Consider the following 11,168-nt stretch of genomic DNA (forward strand, 5'->3'; position numbering starts at 1 on the left):
CTGCTCCAGGAAGAGCTCCATGCAAGGGCCCTCGGCTTTCTCGGGAATGCCGAGGATTCGAATGTTGTTGTGCCTGGATCTGCCCTCTCCCTCTTCAACTCTGGCCTCCAGGATCTTAAGTTTGGCCGAGACTCCTTGGATTTGTTGTTGCATGGTGTGTAGCCCATCCTCCGTGTTGGAGATTTGCTGTTCCGCTTCTCCGGTTCGTGCTGAGAGCTTCTGCAGGTTGTGTCGGAGGAGGGATACGTCCAGGCTTATACTATCCATTTTCTGCTCCATTGAGGAGCGGGAGTCCGCTATCGCTGCCATAATGTCTCTTAGGGAGAGCGTGGGCACGGGGTCCACCTCTTCGGTGGGCAACTGTAGAAGCTCAGGGGGTTGTGATGGGGGGATCGTGTACTGGTAGATCCTGTTCTGCACATTGGGCCTCCTGGTTTTCTCCTTCCCCATGTTTGCCGCTAGGCCTCGCGGGCGTGCTTTTATGTCCCAAGCCTTGTCCGGTCGCTCGAGGGGGTGACTTCCTAGGATTGTTGCCCAGTTCGGTGTACAGTTAGTAACACTGTGATAGTGTTGGGAAGCCACCTCGTTCTGTGACAAAAGGGAAAGGGGGAGGAATCCGACAGAGCAGTGCCCCCTTTATTGCAGGGCGCCGAACGTTGGTAGTGCCTAGGTCGTGTGCGCGGCCGTGGTAGTTTGGCCTCTCCGGTTTGTGGTTGTTGTTGGATCGCACAGGGAGGTTTCTCGCTGTTGACCGGGTGGGTGTCTCTGAACCCGCTCTTCGATTCTCTCTTCGGAGCCCGGTGTCCACTTGAGTGAGGCAGGGAGGGTACTTGTGGAGGGTTTTGCCCACAGCGATATGCCACGTATGACGGTGGGTCCCTCAAACGTCCGCCACGTAGGTGGTAGTGGTGGTGGCGGTAGTTCAACTTGGAGGGAGTTGGCTGCGCAGCCGTGTCCCTGCTCGCCCCGGGTACAGTGGTCACCCAGTAGTATTGAATTCTTGTGTGGGGATCAGGTGGTTGGTTCGCCTTGGAGAACGGTATGTCCACGAGTGGGCCGTGCCTCCTGTATCTCCAGCGCACGTGTGCCGGGGGCCGGGACCAAGCTGGGCGATCGTGCAAGTCTTTATTTGCAGCGAGCAGGGAAGCCCAGCACCGTGTGCAGCGTCTACAGGATAGAGGGGCCTCTGGGGCGTGTTTCGCGCAGGGAACTCCAGCGCTGGCACTCACTGGTGGGGGCGGACCTCTCCGCTCACGGGTCGCCTCAGCGGTGGTCGGCTGGATCTCTCCTGTCCCTTCTCCCAGTCCACCGGTCCGGGGCACTACTGGGCTCCGCCTCCACTCTCTTCCTCCACCGCTCCTTCGACGAAGGGCGCCCGGGTCCTCGCCACCGGAGGCGCAGATCGGCCGGGTGTCCACTCGCCTCTGGCACCGCGGCGGCCGTCGGTGGAATCAGGCTGTTGGTTTCGGGGGCCGCTCCGCTTCACTGTTGGTTCGCGCCCTTGGTTCCGGCGGCCATCTTGGGCGCCTGATGCGTTGTTTTGGAGCTGCCTTCACACGCTCCTATTTCTGCCGCCCAGGTGCGTTACGAGCTGATTCTGGAGACGAGTGTGCCCCAGGGCATCATACACCGGTGGGTGTATTTTGGGGTTCGGTGGATGTCGGCAAACAGGCGTTCGGATCAGGATGTTTTCCGCGGCGGCGGGAGCTTCTCAGGCGTACGTCTACCGCATCTCGCTGTTGGCCACGCCCCCCCTCAAGCATATTTTTTGTTATTAAACCTTTTAGATGTATGTGTTAGTTTTCCCGTAATGTGGAAGGCTAGTTTAGCATTTAGGCTAGGGCCGTTATGTTTTGATTCATCCTGACAAGATTACCCTTTCCTTGAACATTTGAGATTTAGAATAGGGTAGTTAGCATTTCGAGTTAATTTTCATTATTTTAGTTTGTTATTTTCTTTGAAGCTGGCCAAGAGGTCAGACTAATTGTAAGTGAAGATAATACAAATCCTTTTGTATGATGTCCCAGAGTCCAAGTCCTACTTCTGGTTCGCCACACCATCCACACCCTAGCCAGCCCCAGATGTTACTGTCTACCACTGGAAAATGCATTCAGATCATCAATAACATTCCGCTGTGACACACATACCATTCCCGAGCTAGTCGGACATCACCAACATGTCAGCCCAGCTGTTGCATTCAACTAAATTACTTCTCCCTCTTTTAATCATGACACATTAACCTACAATATTACAAACATCAGGAAACTGGAACCACTAAAAAAAAGAAAACCTACTACGACACCAGCAATCTACAACTCTTACCCCTCCATAACCATAGACACTAACCTACAGCACTAACAAATGCAGTGCAACCGCTGCATGCCAAGGGAGGACAACAAACAAGACAGTTTCCACAACACACTCACCCCACACTAATGCGGAAACACGACTGGTGTGAACACCTAAGCCCAATACTAAGCCTTCCCCATGGCTCACCTTTGGCTACCATATGAATCAATGCCAGAGTACCCGGAAACACTAGAAAATAACACAAGGAACCCCACCTCTGCACGCAGCCGGAACCCTAACAATGGTGCACTGTAGGGGAAATGAATACAAACCAACTACCGCACAAAGAAAGCACACATGATTTTTAAAACAAGCTAAAACCCTCATTCAAAATGTGGACAACTATCCAATGAGCACAGTGTGGTGAACAGACATATAACACTTGTCTATCCACCTCCTTTCAGCATCTCACTGTGCACCTTAACACCCGTACTTACCACAAACTCATGCCAACACGCCTCTTGGCAGAAACTCTGCACTCTGAACATCAACACTGACAAACCAATGCAGACCTTGTCAGTAAACATTTGCCAAAATCCTCCTGCAGTACCCCACTGCAAGATGAACCACTAATCATGATGCATGCCTCCTCGCAGCAGCTCACTGCAGCCTGAAACCTCAATGGAAATCATACCATACTTCCGCTAACCTCCTCCTTGCAGCACCTAGCTGCAACTTTGCACTCCTTGCACTGTGTACCTCAACACTCTAACAGGCCATGTCGACCTCAACAGATGAGCCTTGGCCACAAACCTCCTGCAGCACCCCACTGCATCCATGAACCTGGAAACCTTACAATTAACTTCAGACCCCAACCACCCATTCTCAGATTTGCGAACCAGGAAACCTTACAATTACCTGCAGAACCCAACTGGCCATACTGCAATTTGTGAACCTGGAAACCTTGCAATTACCTTCATAATGAAACATGCATTTCTCCAACAAATCTCCAACACCCTCCCCCCAAAAAAAAACAGATCTGCATTCTTCTAAGACACCCCACCAACATCAATTTCAGACTAACCAACAACAAATTCAACATTTGAGAATTGACCAATAACTTAAAATCCATACATAAATATTCCCCATGTGCATATCCCTGTAGCCTAGTGTGCAATTCCTATTCCAGTGAAATGCAAACACCCTGCACCCACATTTCCAAAATTCCTCTCAGTTCGGACCCGCCCCGAACCCTCATGCCCAATACTTATTCCCCAACAAACATGAGGCTAGAACTTCAACATAACTCACAATTCCTTTAAAACCTAGACAACAAACCTGGATCACACATTCATAACAGATACCTCACATTCTAAGACACTGGCCCCACAAACTACAGTTCCTGGATGTCCAAAAACTTGAAATAGTTCCCATAAACATACAAGTACTGATCACACGCTGAGCATACACTGCCTGATTAATTGAATTATTTGCGTGAAAAACGCAGATTTGCGCGCCTTTCTGCCCGAAAATCCCTGTTTGAAGTACAGGGATTTTTGGGCAGAAAGGCGTGCAAATCTGCGTTTTTCACGCAAATAATTCCATGAATCAGGCTAACAGTCTCTCTGCCATTAGTAGATCCTTTAGCGATGCCCCCACCACCACCTGACCATGTTGCTATTTGGCTGGCAGTGCACACCACACACCGAAACGTATTCCAAACCTATGCCCTTTTTGTAGGCACCTCCCCTGTCTCTTGCCTGGGGCTCCTGGTACCGTCTTGAGAGCCGACACCTTCAAGGACATTTGCACTACTGCCAGCTGTGGTGCAGCCAATTGGCTCCTTCAGTGCTGGCTCAGTCGCCTGGTGTCCCATGGATGCGGATGGGCCTTGGGGGCAATGGATGTCCTTTGTGGCTGTTCCCCCCACCACAGCACTTCTTGAATGAAGACCAAACTCGTTGCCAATGTTGTAAATATGGTTACTCATATCACAGAGGATGGTGAACCCGTGCGTTCAGGTAAGGGGCTTTAATGCGTTCACACTGAGGTAAAAACACCCTTCCAAGTATATTACAGGATAACATTGATAGACAGACGACTGGCCATCCACACCCTATCCAGCCCCAGATGTAACTGCCTCCCACTGGAACATTCATTCAAATCATCCATAACATTCCACTGTTACACACAGGGGCTCCGCTAGTGGTGAGCTGGGGAGGGGGGGCTATAGCCCCTGGTCTTTTGGTTGTAGCCCCAGATAAAAGCTCAAGGGCTACACTCCCCGCTGAAATGCAGTTAACTTTATAGTTATTATCCGTGAGCCGGTGTTGTATGCTATCCTGCCTCCCATGGTAGATTGTGGGAGGCAGTGTTCGGCAATCTTCGGAGTCACGCCCACTTGATGGCTACAGCCATACATGCAGCCCGAAATGAAAAGCTAATGTTATAGCCCGCCTACAGCCCGCCCTCCAACATCTCTGTTCAGGGATTGGCCAGAGCTACCAGGTGGGCGTTGTTTCAGGGCCTTCACTCTGTCATGGGAAGCCGAATATCATACAGTAAGGTATAATATACGGCTTCCCATGTTGTTTTTTTTTTTAATACTGTGCAAAGTCTGGGAGCCTAGCATTCGCTCAGTTGTACATTTGCGCACATATTATTTTAAATGGTATAATAATAAGAAAGGTTGTACTGTTACAGTAGATGGGGCACTTAAACATGTTTTATGGCATAATTAACCTTTCTATATTTTATTCCAACATCACACTACAGCCAAAATAAGAAAGGTTGTACTGTGACAGCAGATAGGGCGCACATGTTATTATTTTAAATGGTATAATAATAAGAAAGTTTGTACTGTTACAGTAGATGGGGCGCTTAAACATTTTTTATGGCATAATTAACCTTTCTATATTTGATTCCAACATCAAAGCACGAGGAATCACTGCAGGAGTCTCTCTTAAGGATAAAGGGGGAGGTTGGGCTCAGTCACACAACTCTGTCATAATGCAGGGGGGTGCATGGTAGGGTCTCCCTTCAGCATGTGTTATTGGGAAGGGAAGTCAACAGTATTTTACGTAATTGGTGTTAAGCTCCCTGTTCACCCGCGGCTTGGTAAACTGTGCACATTATCACACACTGCTGCAAGTGACTGGTATGGGCTGCGCTATGTCATGGCTACAACACCACTGGGTTAATGAGGCTCAAGCCCCCTACCTAAAGTTTGGGCTGTTTGTATGGGGATGAAATGCAGACTGGTGAGAGTCTGTGTAATTCCTTTCCTTTTGTCCTCAGCAGCGCTGTTCTTCGGCGTGCATTCAGCCATCACACACTACAATGGGGCATTTCCAACCGAAAGATCCCCTTCCCCTTACAGCTACAACTATCAATTCTGTGTCTGCTTCCAAGACGGATCTATCTGATTACTGTGCCCCAATTACTATGACCCCCAAAATGTTGACTTTTTTATTTCAACCCCATTTTCACCTCATATATATGCTGGGAGAGACACGATCAGCCCCCCTACATGTATTATGGTAATTTGCATCCCCTGTCTCCCTGGGGTTAACTCACAATGACACAAGTCGTCATCCTGTTTAACGTTTAATCTGGTCCCTACCAATGTATCGGCACCACCTACCTCCTCCCTTGACACCCCCATACCTTTTCATTGTTGGGGTGCATGATATCATGGCCTGAACGCAACTATGGTAATTCACAAAACCTGTAACACACATCCTGTTTTATGTTTACTCTGGTCCCAAATGATGTAGAGGCACCACCTAGCCCTTCCCTGGATACCGCCATACCCTCTGATTGTGGGGGTGCAAGATATCATGGCCTGAATGCACTTATGGTCATTTTGCATCCCCTGCCTCCCTGGGGTTAGCTCACACTAACAAAAGTGGTCATCCTGTTTTATGTTTAATCTGGTCCCAAACAAAGTAGAGGCACCATCTAACATCGCCCTGGACACCCCCATACCTTTTGATTGTGGGGGGTGCAAGATATCATGGCCTGAATACACCTATGGTAGTTCGCATCCCCTACCTCCCTGGGGTTAACTCACACTGACGCAAGTGGTCATCCTGTTTTATGTTTAATCTGGTCCCAACCAATGTAGAGGTGTCCCCTAACCCCTCCCGGAACACCCCATACCTTTCGATTGTGGGGGGTGCAAGATATCATGGCCTGAATGCACCTATGGTAGGTTGCATCCCCTACCTCCCTGGGGTTAACTCACACTGACGCAAGTGGTCATCCTGTTTTATGTTTAATCTGGTCCCAACCAATGTAGATGCACCATCTAACCCCTCCCTGGAGACCACCATGCCTTTTGATTGTGGGGGGTGCGAGATATCATGGCCTGAATGCACCTATGGTAATTTGCATCCCCTATTTCTCTTGGGGCTATTCACACTAGCGCAAGTGGTCATCCTGTTTTATGTTTAATCTGGTCCCAACAAATGTAGAGGCACCATCTACCCCCTCCCGAAACACCCCCATACCTTTTGATTGTGGGGGGTGCAAGATATCATGGCCTGAATGCACCCATGGTAATTTGCATCCCCTATTTCTCTTGGGGTAATTCACACTAACACAAGTGGTCATCCTGTTTTATGTTTACTCTGGTCCTAACCAATATAGAGGCATCCCCCTAGCCCCTCCCGGAACACCCCCATACCTTTTGATTGTGGGGGGTGCAAGATATCATGGCCTGAATGCACCTATGGTAATTTGCATCCCCTATTTCTCTTGGGGCTATTCACACTAGTGCAAGTGGTCATCCTGTTTTATGTTTAATCTGGTCCCAACCAATGTAGAGGCACCATCTACCGCCTCCCGGAACACCCCCATACCTTTTGATTGTGGGGGGTGCAAGATATCATGGCCTGAATGCACCTATGGTAATTTGCATCCCCTATTTCTCTTGGGGCTATTGACAGTAGCGCAAGTGGTCATCCTGGTTTATGTTTACTCTGGTCCTAACCAATGTAGAGGCATCCTCTAACCCCTCCCGGAACACCCCCATACCTTTCGATTGTGGGGGGTGCAAGATATCATGGCCTGAATACACCTATGGTAGTTCGCATCCCCTACCTCCCTGGGGTTAACTCACACTAGTGCACGTGGTCATCCTGCTGTATGTTTAATCTGGTCCTAACCAATATAGAGGCGTCCCCTAGCCCCTCCCTGGAGACCCCTATGCCGTTTGATTGTGGGGGGTGCAAGATATCATGGCCTGAATGCACCTATGGTAATTTGCATCCCCTATTTCTCTTGGGGCTATTGCCACTAGCGCAAGTGGTCATCCTGGTTTATGTTTACTCTGGTCCTAACCAATGTAGAGGTGTCCCCTAACCCCTCCCGGAACACCCCCATACCTTTCGATTGTGGGGGGTGCAAGATATCATGGCCTGAATGCACCTATGGTAGGTTGCATCCCCTACCTCCCTGGGGTTAACTCACACTGACGCAAGTGGTCATCCTGTTTTATATTTAATCTGGTCCCAACCAATGTAGATGCACCATCTAACCCCTCCCTGGAGACCACCATGCCTTTTGATTGTGGGGGGTGCAAGATATAATGGCCTGAATGCACCTATGGTAGTTTGCATCCCCTACCTCACTGGGGTTAACTCACACTGACGCAAGTGGTCATCCTGTTTTATGTTTAATCTGGTCCCAACCAATGTAGAGGCACCATCTACCGCCTCCCGGAACACCCCCATACCTTTTGATTGTGGGGGGTGCAAGATATCATGGCCTGAATGCACCTATGGTAATTTGCATCCCCTATTTCTCTTGGGGATATTCACACTAGTGCAAGTGGTCATCCTGTTTTATATTTAATCTGGTCCCAATCAATGTAGATGCACCATCTAACCCCTCCCTGGACACCCCCATACCTTTTGATTGTGGGGGGTGCAAGATGTCATGGCCTGAATGCACCTATGGTAGTTTGCATCCCCTACCTCCCTGGGGTTAACTCACACTAGCGCACGTGGTCATCCTGTTTTATGTTTAATCTGGTTCCAATCAATGTAGATGCACAGTCTAACCCCTCCCTGGAGTCCCCATGCCTTTTGATTGTGGGGGGTGCAAGATATCATGGCCTGAATGCACCTGTGGTAATTTGCATCCCCTATTTCTCTTGGGGCTATTCACACTAGTGCAAATGGTCATCCTGTTTTATGTTTACTCTGGTCCCAATCAATGTAGATGCACCATCCAACCCCTCCCTGGAGACCCCCATGCCTTTTGATTGTGGGGGGTGCAAGATATCATGGCCTGAACACAACTATGGTAATTCGCATTCCCTACCTCCCTGGGGTTAACTCACAGTAGCGCACGTGGTCATCCTGCCGTATGTTTAATCTGGTCCCAATCAATGTAGAGGCATCACCTAGCCCCTCCCTGGACACTGCCATACCTTTTGGGGGGGTGGGGGTGCAAGATATCATGGCCTGAACACACCTATGGTAGTTCGCATCCCCTACCTCCCTGAGGTAAACTCACACTAGCGCATTTGGTCATCCTGTTTTATGTTTAATCTGGTCCCAATCAATGTAGATGCACCATCTAACCCTTCCCTGGAGACCCCCATGCCTTTTGATTGTGGGGGGTGCAAGATATCATGGCCTGAATGCACCTGTGGTAATTTGCATCCCCTATTTCTCTTGGGGCTATTCACACTAGTGCAAATGGTCATCCTGTTTTATGTTTACTCTGGTCCCAATCAATGTAGATGCACCATCTAACCCCTTCCTGGAGACCCCCATGCCTTTTGATTGTGGGGGTGCAAGATATCATGGCCTGAACACACCTATGGTAATTCGCATCCCCTACCTCCCTGGGGTTAACACACACTAGCGCACGTGGTCATCCTGCTGTATGATTAATCTGGTCCTAACCAATATAGAGGCGTCTCCTAGCCCCTCCCTGGAGACCCCCATGCCTTTTGATTGTGGGGGTGCAAGATATCATGGCCTGAACACACCTATGGTAATTCGCATCCCCTACCTCCCTGGGGTTAACTCACACTAGCGCACGTGGTCATCCTGCTGTATGATTAATCTGGTCCTAACCAATATAGAGGCGTCTCCTAGCCCCTCCCTGGAGACCCCTATGCCTTTTGATTGTGGGGATGCAAGATATCATGGCCTGAACACACCTATGGTAGTTCGCATCCCCTATTTCTCTTGGAGTATTTCACACTAGCGCAAGTGGTCATCCTGTTTTATGTTTACTCTGGTCCTAACCAATGTAGAGGCGTCCCATTGCCCCTCCCGGAACACCCCCATACCTTTTGATTGTGGGGGTTGCAAGATATCATGGCCTGAATGCACCCATGGTAATTCGCATCCCCTACCTCGCTGGGGTTAACTCACACTGACGCAAGTGGTCATCCTGTTTTATGTTTAATCTGGTCCCAACCAATGTAGAGGCACCATCTACCCCCTCCTGGGACACCCCCATACCTTTTGATTGTGGGGGGTGCAATATATCATGGCCTGAACACACCTATGGTAATTCGCATCCCCTACCTCCCTGGGGTAAACTCACACTGACACAAGTGGTCATCCTGTTTTATGTTTAATCTGTTCCCAATCAATGTAGATGCACAATCTAACCCCTCCCTGGACGCCCGGATACCTTTTGATAGTGGGGGTGCAAGATATCATGGCCCAAACACACCTATTGCAAATTTAATTCTATCCGCCGCTCCCCACAGGAAACCCTGTGATCTTCCTTGCTAATGGTGGATGATGCCGGATCGTCCGAAATACTGGAGACAAACTAGTTTGGATCTTTTTCAACCATCCGCACCGCTACCACATGAGCATATGGCTCTTTAGTAACGTGCATTCAATGGATGGGGTTGCAGAATAATTCTGAGTCCAAATAATGGAACCAACTCGGGAAGATGGCAAAGGTACTGTTTTATTAACAATTATCCAAAACAGGGCGGTTACAACGGACATCAACGGACGTTCGCTCAGGCTCTTGGCGATTTTCTCAAAAAAACATCCTTATATGCAAAGAATACGTCAGACATGATGTCATACTGCATGGGAAATAATATGAAACCTATCAAAGGCTGTGATAGGCTTAAGGGGAACAAGTAAGTATACATTGCATAGGGACTAGGATTGGGATTTGCTGCCCACTGTCAGGTGGAAAACTTATGCCTACCTCTTAAAACTTGTAAAGTACACAGTTTATCATTGGTCTTCAAACTATAAGGCCCTCTACAATTGGTTGGCACGCTCGTGCCATGTCTGTAACATTCGATTCACTTATCAGCACGTAAACTCAAACCCAGGTGCCAGGAGGTGGACTGGACATTACCTCCCCACCCAATTAGCCCAGCATCATCAACCATGGCTTCTGCCATGAAGATTGTTTTAGAAATTGGCCTTGCAAAGTATCCTTGTCTGTGGGAATATATGGGAGTGCAGGCTCTCACTATCGCTGTTCTAAGACTCCAAGCTGAACTCTATTTCCATCCTAGGCTCACATGACAGGAGACCATGAATTGGCCCATTTTGCAGCAGCTAACATGACCTCTGACCCTTTCAGTACAACTCACACAAAGGGAACTGATGTATGTGTTATAATTGTGTTACAATGCAATAATACTATTATGTCCGTGGCACTAAATCATAGATATGTACTGTGAATCATTTAAAATTCCAATCCAAACCATATGTGATTGTGCACTTCTAACAGGCAGGGGACCTGGGTAATTGGCATGCAGGCCAATGGTGGTATGTGGGTGGGAGCATATCTATTCTCTGTCTTTGCATCAGGTGGTGTGGGTTTTCTTGACTGTGTTTGTGCTTCTTTTTTGTCACTTTGGTTGGGTGCGTTCT

Source organism: Ambystoma mexicanum, chromosome 3p (assembly GCF_040938575.1).
Source record: "Ambystoma mexicanum isolate Mex_15411 chromosome 3p, UKY_AmexF1_1, whole genome shotgun sequence".
Classification (NCBI taxonomy): domain Eukaryota; kingdom Metazoa; phylum Chordata; class Amphibia; order Caudata; family Ambystomatidae; genus Ambystoma; species Ambystoma mexicanum.